The sequence below is a fragment of the Bombina bombina genome, chromosome 2, assembly GCF_027579735.1.
Source record: "Bombina bombina isolate aBomBom1 chromosome 2, aBomBom1.pri, whole genome shotgun sequence".
Classification (NCBI taxonomy): domain Eukaryota; kingdom Metazoa; phylum Chordata; class Amphibia; order Anura; family Bombinatoridae; genus Bombina; species Bombina bombina.
Genome location: NC_069500.1, coordinates 532,969,951 through 532,994,924, shown reverse-complemented (window position 1 = coordinate 532,994,924; position 24,974 = coordinate 532,969,951). Strand labels below are relative to the sequence as shown.

Below are 24,974 nucleotides of genomic sequence, written 5' to 3'. Positions count from 1 at the left end.
TTAATTTTTAGAATAACTTAACTAAAACAATAACATATTTCATGTTAATGCTTGCCCCTCCCACCCCACACTTAGGTCCTTGTGCAGATCTATTCCACTCCAAATCTTCTATTCAGTGAGCTTTTTGAAACTTAGTATGGGTTGATTCTGTGTATAAAGATTTGCAGGGGAGCAAATGATTCTGAAAGAACATGCAATGTTTAACAAATTTTCCAATTTACTTCTCGTCTAATTTGCTGCATTCTCTTAGTATCCACTGTTGAAAAACATACATAGGAAGGCTCTACTATGAGCTTGTAACTGTCTCACCCAATGTGTTTAGATAGGCCCCAGTATAGCATTGCTCTCCTTAAACAAAGGATACCAAGAAAATTAAGCAAATTTGATCATAGATGTAAATCTGAAAATTGCATGCTCTATCTGAAACCTAATATATGTCAAAGGGAGAGCGATATGGTAAACAAAAACACCAATTCATACAGTCCCCATAAACTATATGTACTATGTGGGGATAAAGTGTGCTGGTACGTGGGGAGTATTAATAACACAAGTGGTAATTACCGTTTATAATAAACAACAAAGTTTGTTGTCAGTTAAACACCTTGAAAAAGTCCAGCCTGTGTGCCTAGAGCAAAATAGTCTTTGAATAAGTGAGTTTATACATATACCACCTCATACGGTACAGTCCGTGCAGGATTCTGGGTAACAGGGCTCAAATTTCTTAGCTGCTATATAGCGTAAAATGATAGCATTCACCGCCCTACCACAGTATTGTTCATATACTCACTGTCAAATCAGAGGGAAACTGGCGACTCCGGTGATCCTGGGCTGCCTCGCGGGCCCTTCCTTTGGGTTGAATTGCGGGTATGCCTAACACTGCTCGCCGAAAGAACTCCTCTCTCACAAGCAGATCCAAACGCACACAGGCCTTGGCGTGACTCACTGCTGACGTTAACGATCGTGAGTGGTTAACCGTTGCACACCTTCCTTCCTCCCATTGGTTGATAGGTACCAGCACACACTCCTTCAATCTGATCCCCGGAGTAACGGCAATAATAGTCCAAAGAGAAGAGAGCAAGTCCGGGGTCAGATTTAAAAGCAAAATACTTTATTATAAAAGTTAAAATCCAACATGGGGACAGAACACAAAAATCCAAACACCTAACGCTGTGGCTTACGCGTTTCGGCCGTAGCCTTACTCATAGCCAATATCACATTACTGAGATATTCAGTTTAAAAAGGCCCCCCTGGGCTGTGATTGGTTCAAAAAACAATAGGTGTGTTTGGAATGTGATTAGTTACCTGTGAAACTAACAATTGTCTACTGTGAGTCAATCCAGCATAACAAAACATCTATACCTAAGATGTTTTGTTATGCTGGATTGACTCACAGTAGACAATTGTTAGTTTCACAGGTAACTAATCACATTCCAAACACACCTATTGTTTTTTGAACCAATCACAGCCCAGAGGGGCCTTTTTAAACTGAATAGCTCAGTAATGTGATATTGGCTATGAGTAAGGCTACGGTCAAAACGCGTAAGCCACAGCGTTAGGTGTTTGGATTTTTGTGTTCTGTCCCCATGTTGGATTTTAACTTTTATAATAAAGTATTTTGATTTTAAATCTGACCCCGGACTTGCTCTCTTCTCTTTGGACTATCTGAAACCTAAACATTTTATTTAATGATGATACCCTTTTAACCCCTTCCCACCGTTAGGACGTTCCATGCCATCCTAACTGCGCTGGGCTTTAGCGCCGTTCCGACAGCATGGAATGTCCTAGCAGTTTGTCCTGAAGCCACAGCTGCTTCCTAAATGGGATTGCGGGCTGGAGGGCGTGCCTAGCGTCATAGGCACTCGCCCCTGACCCAATCCCATCATTGAAATCACGCAATCGCATTAACGATCGTGTGATTTAAATGTTTACATCGGAACTTTGTTCCTATGTAGACAAATCCAGGCAAGAAGGGATTAAGGTCTAATTTCTCAACTCTATACGTTTATTTAATAACATTTGTGCTGTGAAGTAGGATAATGTTTCTGCAGACACACATTCACAGTTTGAGAACTACAAAACTAATAATATGTTAGAATATCTTCAAGACAGAAAAATTGCCCAAAATAATCTTACAGAAACCTTTGGAAGAGCACGACATTGTGAATGGATTAATGGAATTAATTTACCAAAAAAAATTTAAACATTACAGCCACGAATACACAGCATCTTTCTATATAATTAAAAACGAATCAATATTTCAGGATGAATAACATTTAGATTATATTGTATCTTAAATAGAAACTATCTTTAAATAAATGTTTCTTTAAAAAGCATTTTGTTTAAAAGTAAAAAATCCTATTTTAAAAAAAAATTAAAAAAAATTAAATCATTGATTTTTATCCACCCTGCCTCTGACCAGGCACACTGTTTAGAATGTTGGCACATTAAGCATATTAAGATATGCTTCACATACACAATAAAAGCCAAAACTAAAAACTGCAGAGAGAAACAAGTTTTAGCAGAAAATATAAGCAGGATCTGTAGGAACATTTTATTTCTCTAAAATGTCTCTTTAAAATAAAAATCTAAAAAGGAATAAAAAAGGCTACCATAAAAGTAACCTACAAACATAAAACGTTATCACCACAATTTAACAGGAATGTAAACATTTACATACAAATGCTGAAAGGTGTAAGAAATACCCATTAAATAAAGAATATATAAAACCAATTGTCAAGTGAATTGGGAGCGAGAATTAGTCTATTAAAGCTGTCTGTAGAGCGGCAATAAATTTAAAATCTAATATTAGACTACTCCAGCTGCATAAGGTTCACAAATCATAAACATATTTCTCTGGCGCTTGGATTTTTCTGCTTTCAATCACTTAATGAAATGCTGTGAGACACTAGTAGATCTGACCTCAGGGTCCTATGGAATAGTTTAATGAAGCCATCTGCCAGTGATGGTTTAATAGGGTTCTATAGGTAATAAAATGCACAGAGTAAATTGCAGTTATTTTTATTCCAGACAAGATCTATTGTCAGCGAGGGACTTTAGCATTTATAAGACAGGATACATTACATGAACCAGCTAAAAATACTTCAGATTTCACCAAATAATTAGAGCTGAATATGAACATATAATGCAGGGAGGAGAAACTCAAATGCTTGGGGAAAAAAATACAAGATTATTATTGCTTTATCAAGAATAAAGACATAAAGAATAATAGCAAATACAATACTAAATATTAACCGTATTATTCATTTTGGAATTATTGTTTGTATTAGAAATAGAAGTATTAGTATTGAGGCCTACTAAATTTATAAAATCTCAACCTTCTTATTATAAATTTACTATTTTACTTTTGTTTATTTGGGATTGGTTTTCTTTTTTGTTGTTTTTTTTTTTTATAGAATTTGTTATTAAAATGTAATTATGCTGAATAATAACCTAGAACTGTAGTTGCATGGTTTCTTTTAGTATTGAACAACCTCTATAAATGATGTAAGCACTTTAAATTCAGACTATTAAAAGGGACATTCACCCCTAAATACATGCTAAATAGAATGATGTAGCCAAAGCAAAGATTAGCCTGAGAATAATATGCTGATGTATTTTTAAAAAGTACATTAGTTATTTAAATATTGAAAAAGAAGTGTAAGTCTATATACTGTATTAAAGGGCCATTAAAGTAAAAAAAAAATACATGTTCTAATTCATTACACAGCTGGGTCAGCAGTAGATTCCCCAATTACCATGGTCCTTTAAGTCTAGAATTAAATTACAGGAAAAGGACAAAATAAATAATGAAAGTGTATTGCATTTTTTTTAAACTACATGTAATTTAAAGGAACAATAAAGTCAAAATTACATTTTCATGTTTCAGATAGAGCGTGCAATTTTAAACAATTTTCCAGTGTACTTCTATCATCTAATTTACTTCATTTTCTTTGTTGAAAATCATACTTAGGAAGGTCCAGGAGCAACAATCCACCACTGGGAGCTAGCTGCTGAATGGTGGCTGCACATATGCTTCTTGTCATTGGCTCATCAGATGTGCTATGCTAGTTCCTAGCAGAGCATTGCTGCTTCTTCAACAAAGAATGAAGCAAAATGGAAAATTGTTTAGGATCGAATGTTCTATCTGAATCATGTAAGAAAGAAAAAAACTGGGTTTGATGTCATGTAACATTTAAATACATTTATTATCTAAAAATGTTTAGCATCAGTTTATTCTGGTTTTCCAATACATCAATAAAGTGATATTCTAATGCAAAAATTAAACACCAATTGATATAATTTGTGCAACTACTTGCAAGTCAGCCAAATAGAAGCAGGATATGCATATAGCCTCCAATCACCAGCTCCATCTTAAGGGGGTTAAACACACTAATTAAGTGACATTGTACTGTAAATTGTTACCTGCTAGAGTGTATTTAATTGTTTGCAAACAGCTACTTTACCTGTATTTGTTATTTGAAATAGGTACTTTTGACTGTTGTATCCCCACTTACACTGAAAATATGAGTAACAAAATATTTCTCTGTAGAAGAGCTATGTAAACAGGAGACAATAGCACTGATTAATCTCCCAGGCAGAGAGAGATTGTGTATGTGAAATGGCTGCTTGTGTTTATTCAACCCCCAGTCATAACTATCATTTCAATACCGAACATAAATAACATTAGCAGGTGTGCTTTACTTGCAGGTTCAGCACATTATTATGGGCATGTCCTATGTGATTGTTTTACTGGGAAAACAGCTATTTCAAATACAGAAATATATATGAAGGAACAATTTTCCATACATTTAATACACTGCAGTAAGTATAAGTTGTCATTTGGAACACATAAAGGGGATACAAAGTGTGTAGCAGTAGCAGGGACAAGAATACAAAGACAGCATGATCTTGTGAATTCTAGCATTGCACTTCTGCATTAGAAAACTGTAAGACATTCATGTCATCCTCTAATGAAAAAACAAATATAGACTTTAGATTTGCATGTTTGACAGAATGCAAAGTATATACAATTAATGGTCAGAGAGAGAATTCCATAATATCATATTAAAACAAGATTAAAGGGACATTCAACACTGCCCACAATATTAATCTATGTTTCAAAACTAAATAAAAAGATCAAGCTCCAAGGTGCCCCCTTTCTCTTACTTACCGCCTTCACTGTTGAATCGTCATTGTTATCTTCCAAATTGGTGTCCTAACATGTCTTCCTAACTCCCCCCACCGTGACGTCTTCGCCTTCTTTCTCAAACTAGCAGCCAATGAAAGCCCATTCCCCGGACTGAAATCCAAGCGCGTTCACGGCCGTTAGCGCATGCGCAATATACTAGGAACACTAAAAGCGGAACCAAAATAATCCAAGTTGTTTCCGTTCCGCTTATATAACGTAATGGAGTACTATAAGTAAGATAATCGGAACGGAAACAACTTGGGTTATTATGGTTCCGCTTTTAATGTTCCTATTGTATTGCGCATGCGCTAACGCCCGTGAACGAGCTGGGATTGAAGTAGGAGAAATGGGATATAACTGCCGGCTAGTTTGAAGAAGACGAGCTATACGTCACAGTGGGGGGAGTTAAGCAGCCATATTAGGAGACAAATTTTGAAGTTATCGATGAGGATTGAACAGTGAAGGCAGTAAGTAAGAGAAAGGGGGAACGTTGAAGCTTGCTCTTTATACTTAGTTTAGAAACATAGATTATTGTTGTGGGCAGTGTTGAATGTCCCTTTAAATAAGGACAGCAAAATAGATGTTCAGTAAATCCGTGTTTTAGGGCACCCTGGGGTATCACATATAATTAGGGCTGTATATAAAATAACCCCAAATAGCTCAAGGCACAAATTACTTTCTTTTCTATACAGTGCATTACATTAGCTAACTTGATGATGTCACAGGTGTAGCAGTTTTGAAACAATTATTTTGAAGTTGATAATGTTAAGATATGGACAATGTTTCTCCTGAATTGTTCCAGTTTACCAAAGAAAAGTATTGATGGTCTATCCTCTAATCAGTGCCAGTTTTGTAAAACAGACTAGACCCTGCAACATTCTACACAGATTGTTTAGATCCCAATTTCATTTTCATGGGTCTCAGCAAACTCAGGGACAGAGAAACAAGCTGCCACACAAACAAACAATCTATGGGACAGTAACTCAGTAAAGGTGTTACTAGCAGCAGTCTTCGCTTGAATTTAGAAGACCTAATTTGTAGAAAATATGGGCTCATTTAGTCAAACTTACATAGCCATAGTTTATATAATAAATATTTTGGTAAACTTATCAACAGCTAATCCACTCCATGGTCATTTCCGGACTTGACTACTGTAATTAAACGGTAATAACTATAGCTATGTAAATTAGCCTGGCAGAGGCATTTAGGATGGCTTATTAAATAACCTACTAACTGGCCTTCCTCTCTCCTGCCTCTCCCCCCTTCAATCCATCCTAAATGCCTCTGCCAGGCTAATACTCCTTTCCCCGATGCTCTGTATCTGCTGCACCTCTCTGCGAGTTCCTTTACTAACTCCACATTCACAGCAGAATTAAATTCAAAATTCTCAGCCCAACCTACAAAGCCCTCACCAATGCTGCCCCACCCTTCCTGTCCTCACTCATCAACAAATATACTGGTCCCCAAAGACCAAACAATGACCTGCTCCTTGTAATCTTCTACCATCACATCCTCCCATGCTAGACTATAGGACTTCTCTCGTGCGGCACCAACCTTCTAGAGAACGCACTTCCTCGCGCTGTCAGACTTTCCCCTAATCTGTCCTCCTTTAAAACACTAACTAAAGACATTTTTGTTCAGGGAAGCCGACTACCTAACTCATTAACAAATTAATTTCACTTGCATAATAACTGCCTTCATCTAACTCTGGATTAACATCATTCTCACCCTTGCAGTCCCCACCTTCTAGATTATTCATTCCTATTGGAATAGAGCCCTCAATTCTTTCTGTATTTTTTTTTATTTATTTTGTCCTGTCTCTTAAAAATATTGCATCATCGTTGTACTTTTCTTTCCAATCCAAACTGTTTGTACAAGCTACCCTGCTAAATCACTCACTGCAATGGGTCAATACAAAAGATGACACATATCACACAGATAGAATATTGAGGACCATTTATTAAAATAATAAATAAAGTAGTGGTTTATATATTTTTATATGTGGAATAAAGTTATAAGGCAGAAGTCAAATTTTAGGAGTTGTGGATTTGTCAAGCGCTGGTGTATTAAGTCTCCTGTGGCAGTGACTAAGAAATCCTGGGAATCATGAAGCCACAACACTTTAAACATTGGGCCTGGCACCATGATTTGTAAGCTTCATCAGGTACTGTATTTACTTGCTGCCCCACCCAGCAGCAGCATTTAAACAAATGTATACTACAAATGCTTCACTCTGAATTGACTGCAGTATCACAGCAATGTTAATTCCAATGCAAGTATGGGAATTACATGCTTGACTCACGATGCAGGCAGCCATAGGGGCCCAACTTAATATACTGTAAGGCCACCACACTACGGCCCACTTAAATCACTGTCCCAAATGCATTTCTTACATGCAAGTGGTTAAATCACTGCGGAGACACTTTTGCAACAGTGATTTAATCCCTTGCTTTCCTGTGCGCTGGGTCAGTATAGAAAGGGTTAGTTCAAAATGATTTAAAGGGATATGAAACCCAAAAATTATAATGTTGTGATTCAGACAGAGCATGCATTTTTAAAAAGCTTCCAATTTACTTCCATTATCAAATTTGCTTTCTTCGCATGATATTCGGTGTTGAAGATACCCCTAAATAGGCATCTGGAGCACAAAATGACAGGAAATAGTGTTTTCATCTAGTGCTCTTGCAAATGTATAACATTCTTGTACAATTGCTGCCATATAGTGCTGCAGAAATTGGCCTAAGCATATGTCCATGCTTTTCAACAAAAGATACTCAGAGAACATTGCTAAATAGAAGAAGGTTTTCAGATCCCTTTAATGAATCACTCAGATATATACACAACATATGTCATGTTACCAAATAAGCATGGAACTTTCCCACCAAAGAATATTATTAGATTATTACATTTTGCGTGGAAATTTAGGTAGTCTTAGTGGGTTTCCTGCATATCTGTCATCAAAATCAATGTTTCTATTACTAGGGTGACTAATGCTAAAACAGTATAAGGTTTACAGTGGGCGACATTACTCAGTATTTTATGCAACCGTACTAAAAACCACTATTAACCCCTTGTTGCCAGGCAGGACTGCAATACAGTTTCTGTCAGCTAAGGATCAAACATAACAAGTATTTACTAATAGGCAGCCTGCACATATTACACCTTCACTCCAATACTCTACTTATTCTTTATAGCCTGTCATGCCAAACCCTTTAAACAAAAAGTCTGTACACATGCACTTCACGGCTCTATATAGATACGTAAGGACCTGGTATTCTATATAGATCCAACAGCCATAATCTGCTTGTTGTCACACCCTAAGAAAACACAAAAACATGTTGCTATTTGCTCTTCCATTTTCTCTGCAATAATAAGCAAGTCAGCCAGCCAGTAGCATTGGCAAAATGTACTGACCTAATAGAACTCTGCAGAACACTAAAAACAAGTATAAGGTATATAAAAAGGATATTTCAGTTATGTTGAATTTCAGGGACTTTCAGGGGTAGATAGTTAAAGGAACAGTAAAGTCAAAATTAAAAACTTTCATGATTCAGCTAGAGCATGAGATGTTAAACATACTACTGTTATCAAATTTTTTCGTTCTCTTGGTATCTTTTATTGAAGCGTAAAACTAGGTAGGCTCATAAGAGCTCAGGAGTGTGCATGTGTCTTTAGTACTCTAAGGAGGCAAGAGAACGAAGCAAATTTGATAACAGAAGTAAATTGGAAAGTTGTTTAAAATTGCATGCTCTATCTGAATCATGAAAGTTTAATTGTGACTATTATCCCTTTAAAGCTTGTCATTTACTTAATTCAGTGAAAAGATTACTAGATATATCTACAGGATGCACAATGATACAATACATTTATATACTATTACCAGGGACAGAAAACTACATCTCAGGATTCTGCTATCAGATGCAGTAAATAGAATTTCCTATAAAGCAGGTGCTGTAAAAATTGCTACCTCATATGATATTACAAAACTGAAAGTATGTGCACTACACTTATGCAAGTACACAGAGCCTGTATTTTGTATGTATAGAGCTGATCTATTAGTCAGTGAAAAATGAAAATGCTCTAATGTGTTACCATGTTATTATTGCACCGTTGCCTGAATGTAACTATGTGTTTAAACCCTGCAAAGGGTTTAAACACAGTCACAATCAGTTTCAAAGCAGCAATGCACACTGGGACCTAGCTGAACACATCGTGTGAGCCAATAATGAGCATGTGTGTAGCCACCAATCAGCATTTAGCTCAAAGTAGTGCATTCTGGTCCTGAGCATACCTAGGTATGCATTTAAAGGATATGAAGACAACAACTTAAATCTTTGTTTAAATAATCTTTTTTAAAACTACCTTACATATCTTTTTAAAGATCTCTCTAATAACGTAAATGCACATTTAACTCAAAAATGAACTCCCTATAAAACATTACATTTTGTATAGTTAAAAAAAAATTGCAATGCACTTCATTTTACATATTTATTTTGCCTGCTTTTCTTATCATTTAAATCTTGAGAGTAGTTTTTTCAACTTCCCATACAAAGGCTGGATTGCATAAAAGCCTTTGAGGGGCAGCCCTGAAATGGAAAACAATGCAAATTATGCTAAAAAAATGGCTTTTATATGCAGATCTTTTGCAATGCCTTTTTTTAAATGGACAATGCAGTGCAAATATTACGTTCTAGAGCTTGTAACATTAGCATTACTGAGCCTCCTGCAGAACAATACTTGAAAGCCAAAGCCCTGCCAATCACCAGTAGTTGTATGTAGGAAGAATGACTCACCAACAAATACAAAGTACCTGATCTGGATCACTTTAAAAATATTGATTACTAGTTGTTGCCTGCGTGTAAAAATCTGAAAAAAAACAAACCAAAAAATATATAGCAAAAAACGTGCCACTTGCAACGACATGTGCCCTCACGTGTGTGCACACTCTGACATGAACTTAGTGAGTTTTCATTAAATGTTGACACACACCGCAAGTGGAGTGGCTCGCAGCGTGTAGATGCGGCTGTGCGCGCTCAGTGTGTCCTGCCTTTTCATCTCTGAGCACTCTGCTGCGTCAGGTCGCGTAGCCGAGTGCTCAGAGATTAAATATTTGAACTTCAGAAGCGATGCGCCGCATCGCTTGCAGTGTGTCACAGCCTCTGTTTCTCGTGCACGGAGCGTCCGTCCAGCACATCGAAAATATGTTATTACTCTGTTTACAATTACTTTAATATTAAATTATAATTATATATTATGACAACTGTCAGATGTGAAAAAAAAGTATTCATTTTTTTACTGATAAAATTTACTTTCACTTTAAAGCTAAAACAAAACAGCTTTACTTCATATTTTTTCAAGCAAAAAAAAATAAAAAAAAGTTTCATTTTTAAATGATGCTCCGTCTTTTTTTTTTTTATTATTATTTCCAGTACAAAGTTCCTTTAACTTTTACTTATGTATAAAACCTGTGAATAGCTTCTCCATAACAACCAAGGTACATTACATGTTCACATAATATAAGACCAAGCACCATTCATCACCTTCAACTTTACATTCACTTTAAACACATTTGGCATCAAGTCCACATCTGATTTCCCCCTTCATCCTTAGGGAAACTCCTCCAGGGTCATATTTTAAATTACATACAGAAAGAGAAAGACTCTACCAGGAACAAAAAAAACAGCTCAGTAACTTGTTCTATAGTGAGTTACCACCCAGGAGAAGCCACATTTAGCCCAATTTTGTTTTTTTACAGAGGAGAACTTTCCTGAACAGTCTAGCCTCGAAATACCAGGCAATCCTCCTCTGAGCAAGGAACATGACAACCCTAAATGATAGGGATGCACCGAAATTTCGGCCGCAGAAAGTTTCGGCCGAAAATTGCATTTTTGGCTATTTCGGTTTTCCGTTTTTTTGCCTGTTATTTTCGGAAAAATTATTGTGTAGCATGTTTCAAATTTGATGCTAGCCTAGAGCTGCTCTTTAAGTTCATTACTTGACTTACTGTTCTGCATATAATGAGTTTTCTAGGACTATACTTTATTTGGATAATTGGTAAAAACAAACCTGTTAAATATGATTCTGTTACATAGAATTAAATGAAGAATAATACAGTATATTGATATTTATAATTGTTTTAAGTAGGGATGCACCAAAATTTTGGTTCCAGAAACATTTTGGCCGAAAATGGCATTTTTTGCCTGTTTTTTTTTTTTCTTGGTAAAATTATTGTGTAGCATATTATTGTTTTAAGATCTTTTTGTCCAATTTTAGTGTGTTACTTTCAATAAAAGTGTGGGCTTTTTTATTGGCTCTAATTATGCAAAAATAAATAAATAAATTTGAAAAAATACATTTTCGGTATCAGTTTCGGTTTTCGGCCAAGTGCATCCCGGATTTTCGGATTCGGTTTCGGTCCAGAATTTCCATTTCGGTGCATCACTACTAAATGATCATTTCAGACTTCATGGGCCTCGTCGGCGAGGTGCAGCCATATTCCTGCACAGACCCACAAGCTTGAGGTCACTCCAGGCCGCTCATTGCTTACGGAGATACAGAAAAGGCTCTAAACATTATTTATCAAAGTTTATACTCCACTTCATTGACACTTTAATAAATAACTGCAATTACCTTGGTTATGTGCAAAGCCTAAAATACATAAGATGTATCTATTCTCTACAGCTGGGGTGGGCAAGAAGTAGATCGCGGTCTACCAGTGGACTGCCTGAAAGATTTCAAAAGTCTGCATAATAAGAGAGATTTCTCACACATCTGTGGCGGCGAGGCTCTTCATTTAGAATCTAGAATTCTAGATAGAATCTAGATTCTAAATGAAGAGCCTCGCCACCATAGATGTGCGAGAAATCTTTTTCTTATTATGCAGCCTTTTGAAATCTGCAGACTTTTTGAAATGGGCTAGGACTCAGAGTATGGGCACTGTACTTCATCATGCGCAACGCGGCTATAGCTGAACTCGCTGCCCCAGTTTCGGTTACAGGACCTGCCCCCTAATCAACCTGACATCGCATCCAGCTAATAAAATTACTTTGTAGAATGAGTCTCGAGCCGTCTTGATTTTGAGACTACTTATCATACGCAGGCGCGGTACACAGATAAGGTTGCTTGATGGTCTCAGCGTGACTGAAAGAGAGAGCTCTCACAGTAAGTAAAGAGAGCGCGGCTGTATTTGTTAAAGAGTATTTGCTGATTTTTGAAGCTGTATTATTTGTGGCAAAAATACAATTTTCAGCCAGCAGGTCCTATTTGTGGCAAAAATACAATTTTCAGCCAGCAGGTCCTATTTGTGGCAAAAATAATATTTGTTGTGTTTTTTCAATAAATACATTAATGTAATTATTATTATCAAGACTGATGGGGTTTTTTTTAGTTAGGTTACCACGTCGCTTGAAATAAAATTAGAGGTAGCCATTGTCTTACAAAAGTCTGCCCATCCCTGCTCTACAGACTATATAGGTTGACAAATCCTAGAAGTCAATACTACTAATAAATAACTTATATAGCTTATCGGTTGGTCTAATCTACATATAGCTATACACATAATTCTTTATAGGCTCCTAAAAAATGTGTCACTGGCTCTCAGAAATGTTGGCTGTGCTGTCAGCCATTTATGAAGATGCCAAATAACATTCTTCTTTTCAAGCAATGCTTATAATGCACACAACACTGTATATACACAATGATTCAGACACAAGGGGGCCTATTTATCATATGTCTGTCAGACCTGATCCGAAAGTGCGGATCAGGTCTGACAGACATCGCTGAATGCGGAGAGCTGCTGGTGCAACGCCGCCCCCTGCAGACTCGCGACCAATGGGCCGCCAGCAGGGGGGTGTCAATCAACCCGATCGGGTTGATTTCCGGCGATTCCTGTCCGCCTCATCAGAGCAGTCTGAAGACTCGCCAGAAACACGGGCCATCAAGCTCCGTTCGGAGCTTGATAGATAGGCCACAATGTCTTAACCTAGGACAATACTGACTATTCTTTCCTGGGACAAATACAAATAAATTGAGCCAGGTCACAAGATGTGGCAAAAAGAACTGAGGCAGCATTTCCTGTTATATGTCTCAGTGTTTACACTGTATATATTTATTGAATGGCTTACTCACATATTATAACATTCATATATTAATAATAACAGTAATAATATAAATTATTATTGTAAGAGTAGGTGTAACTCTAATAGTGGCTAATAGGCCAATGAAGATATAGAACAGACTCATATCCTGCTCTACCACATTGTAGCAATCACACACCTAATGATATCTACTCTACTAAGTCTATAATGAGACTGAATACGCTTGTGAAAGTTGTGTCTGGGTGAAACCAGGAGTACATAGTAATGTTAAGATATCTGAGTCAAAGGGAATTGGTGTGATGGATATTATGCACGCCAAACAAATATGTGCTTATGTAGGAGTACTAGTATATTTAACTGAAGCTTGACAATATCTAAATGATTTTTTATGGCTCCTACATTTAAAAGAAGTGTCTGGCTTGTGACCAATTTGCTGGTGCTCTCCCTCTTTCACCATAAATACTAGATTTTCATCTGCTGAAAAAATATATACTATATATAAGCAATTAAAGGGACACTGAACCGAAATATTTCCTTTCATTATTCAGATAGAGCATGCAATTTTAAGCAACTTTCTAATTTACTCCTATTATCAATTTTTCTTCATTCTCTCGCTATCTTTATTTGAAAAAGAAGGCCTCTAAGGTTTTTTGTGGTTCAGAACTCTGGACGAATGTATCCACCAATCAGCAAGGACAACCCAGGTTGTTCACCACAAATGAGCCAGCATCTAAAATTACATTCTTGCATTTCAAATAAAGATACCAAGAGAATGAAGAAAATGTGATAAGAGTAAATTAGAAAGTTGCTTAAAATTTCATGTTCTATCTGAATCATTAAAGAAAAAAATTGGGTTCAGTGTCCCTTTAAGCTTTAATTTAGTGATATGTATTATGGAATAGGAAGAAGAAGAAAAAATAATGTATTTTGTTAAAAAAAGGTAATATTGTCACTCAAGTTGTTTGTTTTTAAGAAGATTATCACTAATTTTTGCTCACTTTTCGCCACCACGTCCTAATCTGCTGTCTGACGCTGTATTCAGGAATTATTTTAGTGCACTTAGTAAAGTGCACCACCCAGAAAAGGGTGGGTAAAGAAGGTGTAGCCATTGTAATGCCTGATAAACATCATACTAAACAAAAACTATGATTTAATGAATCAGTTCACCTACATCTAGATATGAAGCATTAAAGGGACAGTCAAGGCCCAAAAAAACTTTTATTTTTCAAATCGGGCATGTAATTTTAAACAACTTTCCAATTTACTTTTATCAACAATTTTGCTTTGTTTTCTTGGTATTCTAGTTGAGAGCAAACCTAGAAAGGCTCATATGATAATTTCTAAGCCCTTGAAGGCCGCCTCTAATCACATGCTTTTGTATTTGCTTTTCACAGCAGGGGAGAGTAGTTCAGGTAAACCATATAGATAGCATTGTGATCACGCCCGTGAGTTGTGGCAGACACTGCACTAATTGGCTAAACTGCAAGTCAATAGATAATAACTAAAAGTCATGTGATTAGGGGCGGTCAGAAGAGCCTTAGATACAAGATAATCACAGAGGTTAAAAGTATATTAATATAACAGTGTTGGTTATGCAAAACTGGGGAATGGGTAATAAAGGGATTATCTATCTTTTTAAACAACAAAAATTCTGGTGTTGACTGTCCCTTTAAACAATGTGTGGAGTTCATTGTTCAGTAGTTCAAGATACATACAAAAATGAATTGCTCATTGTTTAGGACATTCCATACAACTTTACAGGTAAAATATCAAAGAAGCAACAAATACAGAACCTGGCCATTAATTTTACGCTCATTCTCAAAAGTCTAAAAAAAAAAAACTTCACGCAAATTCCTATCTAAACTATGCTTGGCCTATTTAAAGGGGCATTCTAATACCAAAATGATATGCTGGAATGTGTTACCGCAGGTTATTTTGTTCAACTCCCTGCAAATGCGTTAAAGGGACACTTAACTTTTGCAAACACTTCTCTGAATTTGATATATACATCTTTGATATCCATATTTGTAATAGGCTTTGCCAGTCAGATTATTACCGTTCACTGAATATTCACTTTCAAAAATGTATTGAATTCCAAACCCACCTTTATAACATGTAGTTTGAATACCGAATCATTCATGATAACCTGAGTTATCAATATGGCCGATTTTCCCAGTACTGCGCATGCGCGAGCGATCCAACACGTCATCATATACGTCACAGTACTCTGAACAAGCAGACTGATTCTGGTTATGTGTATTCAAAGCGGCAATCTATGCATGCGCGAAACATGAAATTCTATTGCGCATGCGCCGGGTGACGCAACGATGCCTTCATTATATGCACGAACATGCTTTGTGATTGGAGAATTTGCATTGCAGGCACCGTTAAAGGGGGTTTGGCTTCTATGACGTTTATTGCCAAATAAAATATGATTTAATTACGCTAATAACGCTCGTTTTTAAGTCATGATTGTTAAGTTATGTAGATTTGATTTTGATAATTTAATTATATGAAAAAATTCAAAGGTCTTGGAATTCTTTAAGGTCAGGTTCTGCTCATTTGCATCAATCATTGCAACTCCCAAGCAGAACACAGCCAATTAGCCAATTAGGAGCAGCAATTGTAGGAACCCTCAATCCCTGTTCCGAATAGGCACTGAAATGTTTGTAGCTCCCTGGTGTGAGTTTACCTATGGGTTTAAGAAATGGATATAGGAGCGCCAAAAAGGCTGAGGTGATAATCAGGGCTAAATATTCTAATAAGGGTTACTGACAATGAGAACAATGTTAAAAAACAAGCTAATGAATGGGACAGTAAAGTTAAAAAAAAAAAAAAAAAAAAAAAAAAAAAAAACACACCTCATTATTTAAATAGGGCATGTAATTTTAAACAACTTTCCAATTTACTTTTATTACCAATTTTGCTTTGTTCACTTGGTATTCTTAGTTGAAAGCTAAATCTAGGAGGTTTATATGCTAATTTCTTAGGCCTTGAAGACTGCCTCTTTTCTGAAGGCATTTTGACAGTTTTTCACCACTAGAGGGCGTTAGTTCATGTGTTTCATATAGATAACATTGAGCTCAAGCACGTGAAGCTCTTAGGAGTCAGCACTGATTGGCTAAAAATGCAAGTCTGTCAAAAGAACTGAAATAAGGGGGCAGTTTGCAAAGGCTTAGATACATGGTAATCACAGAGGTAAAAAGTGTATTTATATAACTGTGTTGGTTATGCAAAATTGGGGAATGGGTAATAAAGAGATTATCTACCTTTTTAAACAAAAAATATTCTGGTGTTTACTGTCCCTTTAAAGTTAAAAACAGGATACAGTATTTAATACCAAAAATGTATAAAAGATTACAATCAGACCAGGCTACGGCAGATCATAAGAGCTACAACAGATAATGTAAGCTGATCAAATAATAGTACGATAATTTGCTATAATGTGCTATGTAAACACCCATTAATAAAGTGTGGTGAACAGTAAACAATATGCAATAGACAAGTGACACAGATGCATAATACAATCAAAAATGTGACAAGTACAAAGAGTATACGCCCCTCTTAGGGCTTGATATGTGCAAAAAATAATGAGAGTACACGTGTGCAAAAAATACAAAAGTCTAGTGTTCTATTGGCCAAAAATGATGATAAAACGTAAAAATAAAAATAAGATCCTGAATAGTGTCCTTATGTGCTCCCAAAATAAAATCCTTAAACAATGTCCTAAGTGATGCTGACCAGCCTTACTAGGGTAGAACTGTGCGTGGATGATAAAAAAAAAAACATGCAAAGTGAGTCTAATCAGAAATTGACTGACCAGGGAAGAATAGGAGCCTATAAAAGGGCCCATAAAAGGGCGTTTCAGCCCATAAAAGGGCCTTTCTATGCAGGGGGTCAAAAGGACACTATACTTTAAAATGGTCTCTTTAATGTTTGCCCAATGATCAATTTACCTGCTGGAATGTACAAATAAATCCATTACAATTATATTGTTATATGAAATAGCTGACTTTGCCTGTTGAAACCACCGCCTATACTGAAAATTTGAATACTCCAGTAATATCTATGGAAAAGCTATCTCAACGAGATTACAGCAGCAGAAATCTACCTCATAGTAGAGACAGAAACCAGCTTATTTAAAAAGGGGGTTCCTGCAACTTCTTTAAATACAGCCACTTGCCTGAGTATATAGTCCATTTAAACACATAGCTAGGGTCAGTAAAAAAAAAAAACACACACCCCAAATGTGGTTAGAGAGAACCACAGAACTTGTAGTATTAGAGGATTACGGTTTTAAGAAAAGAGGACCACTCACATATTTCTTAGACGTCAAATTTTACTGGGAACAACTATTGTCTGACAACAAATGAGAAAATAATACTAATCGACACAAAGCGGACTCAAAAACACAGACCCATGTTAACTAGCAGACATCATCCCTGAATGCTACTAACAGGGGGACAGGACGGAACCAGCTGCCCTTCGATTGCATAACTCAATTATTAACAGCTCGCTACTGAGTTTGGGACTTCCCAATAACACAGCCTTATTGCCACTTTCATAGCCTAGGTCAGATACAGACAAATAAACCCCCACTTTCAAATGAGAATTAACCGTGCAATTAGACTTACAGAGACACAGTAATATACTTGTGTGATTGATCTGACACAGCAACCACTTTTTCCCTTTAATGTATTATTTATTTATCCCCCCCCCACATACATCAGTTCTTACCATGCCTTTTTCCTTTTTTGTTAAAAATATTAATGCAACTGAGATACTGCTTCAATTGTTGATTGTAAATGCACAAGTTAGAGAGTCAATATATCAAAATATACTATTCTTGTGACTTTTACCTTTAATATCTCTAATAAAGTTTTTTTTTAGTTTGTTTTTTTTCAAGTTTTAAAAAACCTTTGCTTTTTTACGTATTTAGCGTTTGCGATCTCTGCCTTTCTCGGGTCTCTAGTAAGGATCATAGGAAAATATATTTGGTAAGTAAAAGCAAGAGCATATATGGATCATACAAACCAATGACTAATACAGTGTTCTCCACAATCAATGTTTTACAGGTGAACTTATACAGCAGGAATGTTAAAGTTCTTAAATTTAGTATATTTTTGAAATCCATTGACAGTCAATTAATTTTAGAAATTACTTGAAACAAGATTAATTATTCTATACAATGCAATTTCAAAGAAGCCATAATTAAGAAACTAAATACACAGAGAAGATAAGTGCATCCCATTAGCAAACAATATAAGCATTCTATGAATCTTCAAAATGGGAAGATATGCTGGATTAATGGAGAATAAGGAGGGTGGAGAGAGGAATTTGTAGCCCCAAGACCTTCATTTTGAAAATCAAATGTAATTTATATACATGTTTAAACATACTGGGGTCACAGAACGCCAAAATAAAAAGTAGAATAGGATGTACTTTAATATCCATAAGCACTGTCACATTTGTTAAGTTTTGTTTTTTTAAATAATAAATAGCTAATGTAATTTTATTTATATTTTATAAAATTATACATCTACTTTTAAAGCAACAACAAAAATATTCTCTCTCTGTTGGGATGGTTAACCATTTTGTGACTTAAAAACTAGCTGGCATAACCATTTTAACATGCATATGAAACAAACAAAATAATAAAATAATAATTTAACAAAAAAAAAATTAAAAAAAAAAATTCCAGTTAATCATTTTTTTTTATTTTATATTGAAATTAACAGGAAATGCAGGTTTATGCACAACTGAAACTAGTTTATGAGGACAACCCCTCCACGTGTCTAAAAAAAAAAAAAAGCAGGTTTATTCAGAACAGGAACATCAGTTTTGTTTATATTTTCAATATATAAATATAATACAGTATTTTTATATACAGAAGCTGCTTCCAGGGCCAATTAAGCCTTGTAAAGATTGTCTCTTACAAGGATGCACAGAAAACACTGTTCTAGTCTTTTTTCATGGTGAAAAGTATTTCTGTAACAAGCCATTGTGTAGATTGACCAGCCTCCACGCTATGCAACATGAATTACTCACTAGTATCTAAAACATAAAATATATTGCTTCATTGAGTAATATATAAACTGCAGACAGTCATTCTGACTTTCTGGACTTCCCTTTCTATAAAATATTTGGGTTTGCTAGAACTTGATTCCCTAAGAACTGGTCATATTGGAACTCTTTTTTTCTTGAACATTTTCACTGAAAAAAAAGCTTTCCAACTACCTTATTTGCCACCTAGTATTTACTAAATGCTAAATTAATTACTGTATCCGGGGGTATTTCCTCTGCCTGACAGGTCTTGGTCATAGTGTTTATTTATACAAAACGGGGACAGTGCTAATTTTGGCCAGACTATTGATCTTCTAGCAATATATTCATTTTCCCAAATTCACCTGACAATGGAAACATTATGATAGGGAGTAATTACCGTAGGTCTTTTCAAACAGCACAAACATATCAAAACAGAAATTACACATGCACAAAAGGGTTTTGGGAAAAACAAGAATATAGAGAGAGATATGAAATTAGAAACAATAAAGAGAGTGAAACAGAATATTAGATGTAAAAAAAATAAAAAATAATTTCAAACATAGAAGCTGTATTTGACAGGCTGCACAACTGCCAAAAGATACTTAAAAGAATATAAAACCATTTTTAAATATATATATATATATATATATATCATGATTGAGATAAAACATTTACATAGATTTTCCGCACGACTATTGGCTAAGAGGTGGAAACGTGTTCTGCCATGGGCTGCCTTAGCAGCTTAGTGCGGCGAATGTTGCAAACAAATAAAGGAGCTTTCAGCATGAAGTATTTTATACGTCATGACTGAAAATCCCATATATTTACCATCACTTTAAGAGCTAAGGAAAATGCACGTCTTTAGCACCCTATGCCAGCAATGTTTAAAACTATATATAGCTCTACCACCAATGTTGTAAACAATGCTGCCACAGAATGTTAAAGATACATGCACGCACCTGAGGTTGTATGAGCTCACCTAGTTTTAGCCTTCAACAAATGATACCAAGACAAGCAAGTCTGATAGCAGAAGTAAATTGGAGATTTTTATTTTTAAGTCTAAGCTTTTTCTAAACCATTAAAGTATAATTTTGCCTTCACTGCCCCTTTAACCTTTACAAATATAATATAAATAAATACAAATGCTGGGCTATTCTGCCACCCATCTCTAGGTAAATTTAAGTTTACGACACCTTACAAAAAAAACTAAACATGAATTCATTGCTAAACCATCCTAGTTCTGAATGCAAATCAAACTCACTCACTTTTGAGTTTGCATAGATGGTAAGAATTGCTGTCACTGTAGCTGTCAAAGCTGCATAAGCATTCCCAAAGACAGAAGCATGCAGAGCTTACATGGCCCTACCAGCAAGCAAGTCAGCATTTCTTACGTGGGACTGTGTGGTATTCAAAACATTGTAGGTTTATTATGAAAGTATCAGGAACTTGTGTAATCAGCTTTTCCTTTTAAGCACATTTTCCATATTTTATGTAAATATATTACTAGAGAGATTGGGCAGTGGCTCATATTCAAAACAGTCTAACAGGTTGCAAAAACCCAAGCAGCAAACATACTGGGTAACCCTGAGAAGCCTAAAATCTTTGCGAATGTGAATACAAGAAGATAAAGAAACATTCCTTAGATTCTTACCAATGTTGACACAATGGCATCACACAGTTGTTGCAAATTTGTTGGATGTACATTCATGCTGCAAATCTCCCATTCCACCACACTGCACAGATGTTTTATTAGAAGTAGATCTGGTGACTTTGGTGGTCATTGAATTTGTCATGTTTGTGGAACCTGCTTGAGCGGACATCGGCTTTGTGACATGGTACATTATTCTGCTGAAAGTAGCCATTAGAAGGGATGTCAGCAAGAACACTCAAGAAAGCTCAATTGATATTAAAATATTCCCCACACCTTTACACCACCACCTCCAGCTTGAACACTTGACACAAGGCAGGATAGATCCAGGAATACATGTTCTTCATGAAAAATTCTGATCCTATGCTCTGCATGCTGCAGCAGATTGTCAGACCTAGTGACACCTCTCATCTTCTACTCTCCAGTTATGGTTAGCATGTGCCCACTGTAGCCTCAGTTTCCTGTTTTTAGCTAACATGAGTGGAACCCAATGTGGTCTTCTGCTGTAAGGTTTGAGATGCTGTACATTAAAGTGAATGTAAATTTTGATGTTTAAGTGCCCGGTTTTTAAAACTTTGATTAAAAACAGGGGCACTTTAATTCATCAAAATTTAAATTTCACTCCTGTTGTGACAAAAAAAACTTACCTTTTAAACTTCACAGCAGCTGCTGCTTCCTCCGGCCTCACAAGCCATTTCTGATGTCAGAAATGATTGATAGGTCATCCTCCAATCACAGATTCCCCCCCGGGGGATTCAGTGTCTGATTCACTGCTGTGATTGGAGGAAGCCAGATACCTCATTTTAGACCCAGGAAGAGGCTTTGAAACAGGTGGAGGAAGCTGGAGCTGCTGTGAAGATTAAAAAGTAAGTTTATTTTCACAACAGGAGTGAAATGAAAATATTGATGAATTAAAGTGCCCCTGTTTTTAATCAAAGTTTTAAAAACCGGGCACTTTAGCATCAAAATTTACATTCACTTTAAGAGATACCTTGCTGCATAGCAGTGTGGTAATGCATGGCTATTTTAGTTACTGTCATAGCGTTAACTACTATGGCCATTCTCCTCTAGCAAAGTAGTTTCACCCACAGCACAGTCGCTCACTGGATCTTTTCTTTGTTTTTCGCACAATTCTCTGCAGATAGAGTTCAGCAGTTTCTGAGATATTTAAACCACCCATATGGCACCAACAATCATTCTATGGTCAAAGTTTCTTTACATCACATTTTCCCCATTACAAATGTTTGATTTTAACATCTAAACCCCTTGACCATAACTGCATTGAGATGCTCCCCCGTAATTGGCTGCTTAGATATTTGCATTAACAAGCAGGTGTACAAGTGTATCAAAGTGACCACTAAGTGTAATTTATTAAAGGGACACTGAACCCAATTTTTTTTCCTTTTGTGATGCAGATAGAGCATGCAATTTTAAGCAACTTTCTAATTTACTCCTATTATCAATTTTTCTTCGTTCTCTTGCTATCTTTATTTGAAAAAGTAGGCATCTAAGCTTTTTTATGGTTCAGAACTCTGGACAGCACTTTTTTTATTGGTGGATGAATTTATCCACCAATCAGCAAGGACAACCCAGGTTGTTCACAAAAAATTGAACTATTATTTTGGGGTTTCTAGTTAAAACAAAATTCGAGAGAGAGAAAGAAATGAGCGAGCGAGAGAACGAGCAAAAAAGAGTTAGAGCGAAAAAGTTAGAGCGAGAGAGCAAGAGAGAACAGTGTGTTGCATGTTTTGTTTTTCTTTCTTTTTCAAAGACCAAATTGTTTTAGAGATGTAAAACATTTTTTTTTTAGCAAGAATGTATGCTAGTTTGCGTTATTGTACATCATATATTGGAGAGGAACCAATGGCTATATCATTTCTTTACACATAGAACACTACTAAAATATGTTACTCAAGACGATAGTCTAATAAAATAGTCTAAAAGGGTCAACTGAGGTAACTGGACTCACCTGCAGAATTTAAATATATCTCTTAAAACACTAATAAATGTCATTTAAAAAATTAAGGCCAAAATAGCCTTTTTATCATTTCTAATTATGTAATCGCATCACATACATGTGCCCCATGTCATTGGCTACACAGCTGCTTATTGGCAAATATGCTCCATGCTATACCTATTAATCAGTGCCCATGTACTGGGCATTAGCAAGTCCATGTTGCTCTGTTCAAAGGTTAAAAAAATACTTTAACACACTGCAATAGAACATACTGTTTGTACTTCTCTGTCATTTATTGGCCCATTTTATGCCCCATTGCTAATTTATACTTCTTGGACCACATTCATTATCATTGATGGAGTCACTAGTACAGAAACAAATAATTCAGGGATATAACAAATGTAAAAAAAAAACAAAAAAAAAAACCAACATGCAAAAGACTACAAAAAATTCTTAATTTTTTTTTTAGATTATAAATATAGCTAATTTAAATTATTAGCCATATCTCATGTTAATGACAACATTTATGTTGCTAAAATGTGCTTTATTAATTGAATAATAATTTAATGTACACCAACCTTACACCAAAAAAACAACAACATTATGTCTTTAACTGCATATGAAAATGATTTCACATAATTCCAAACATGGCTATTTATATTTTATAAAATCACTAGAATCGATAACAGCCACTAACTTACATGTTCAGCAAATTTTATAGGAAAAAAATTGTGGGCACTTCCCCTCCCTAAACGCTTTCAACGTTAACCTGTATTTTCCAAGACCACACACTACCATTATCATACCTCATAATTATAGTACTTATCAGTACTGAATTTATATAAAACCAATGATTTCTCAAAAACAAAAACTACATACACCAAAGAAAATGTAGTCAGGCTTTATCTCATCCATCATCTACAGTGGCTTTCCCTAGTAACCATTAGCACTGAGAGAAGCTAAGGCAGCATCAGTGCCCCAGTTCTAGCAGCAGATGTAATGGTGATCCCAGTTAATAGCAGAATGTATCATTTCCAAAGTGGGTAACAAATAAACAAGAGTTTTGTTTGGATCAGTGGTAGAATGAGTTACTGGGCTAGACAGCTGACAACACACTGATAGCAATAGCACTCTTTGGCATCCAATGGGTTAAAATAAGCATGAACATGATGGAAAATATTATACTCACCGAGCCACGTTTGTCTCTATGCTCCTCTTGTTCTCCACCTTCCTCATACACAGACACCCTTAAGATTCATCCAGTATGAGATGCGCTGCTGAAATAATTATAAAAGCGGTGCTGATGACTGATGTGTAGGTTCCCCGGCTTCTCCTGGTACTGTAGCCCTCTGTCTGCAGATTCCCAACGCTGCCCTATTGTACTTGCCTCGTTGAGTTTTTCCACGCTCTCTCTTGGAGGGAAACAGTAGTAATTTTGTGTAGAAGTGGATTTAAGATATAATTTTATTTGCTATATAGGGGGAAGTGATGAGAAAAGGAAGTGAAGATGGCTGCTGGAGGGTTATTGAATGGCTTAAAATATTCCCCCTCCCTCTGTCTGAGTCAGTGAGTGATCACGGCTGCAGAGAGGGGAGGAGACAAAGCAGGGGCTGGGGCATCTCACACCCTGCATTACACACAGTGGCCACAGGTGGAAGGATGGCTGCTGCTAACAACTAGAATATGTCACTTCATAGGAGAAAAGAAGCATGACCATAGTAAACCACTGGGTATAGATTTAACAGTATATTTCTATATCTATTTATTTAGCAACCCTTATAAATATATATGTATGTGGTATAATGAAGGACATTCTGTACTCTGAAATGTCACAATTTAAAAAATGTATAAAAAAACAGTACACCCACTACTCAAAGGCACTTTAAGATACAGTACAAATAATAAAAAGACGCTAAATGCACTATGTACAAGATTTGCTTCACTATAGTAAACCACAGTCTCTGAGCGTTCTTTAGAGTTACTTTATACTGTTTGATCATACAGTAACTGCAGAATTCACAGCAACTCCTCGCTCTGTAA

General features: G+C 36.0%; 1 protein-coding gene across 2 annotated transcripts in view; it reads right to left on the bottom strand.

Annotated features, from left to right (window-relative positions):
- The window catches only part of CDC42SE2 (CDC42 small effector 2), a 268,487-nt gene extending 243,997 nt beyond the window's left edge, over positions 1-24,490 (bottom strand). The window contains exon 1 of one of the 2 annotated variants that reach the window (XM_053702380.1): positions 24,124-24,490. The gene's annotated coding sequence lies outside the window, so the exon portion shown is untranslated. Of the gene's footprint in view, positions 1-20,980; positions 21,104-24,123 lie in introns of those variants that run through there. The other variant, XM_053702381.1, reaches the window with a different exon arrangement.
- Positions 24,491-24,974: the final 484 nt, after the last annotated feature.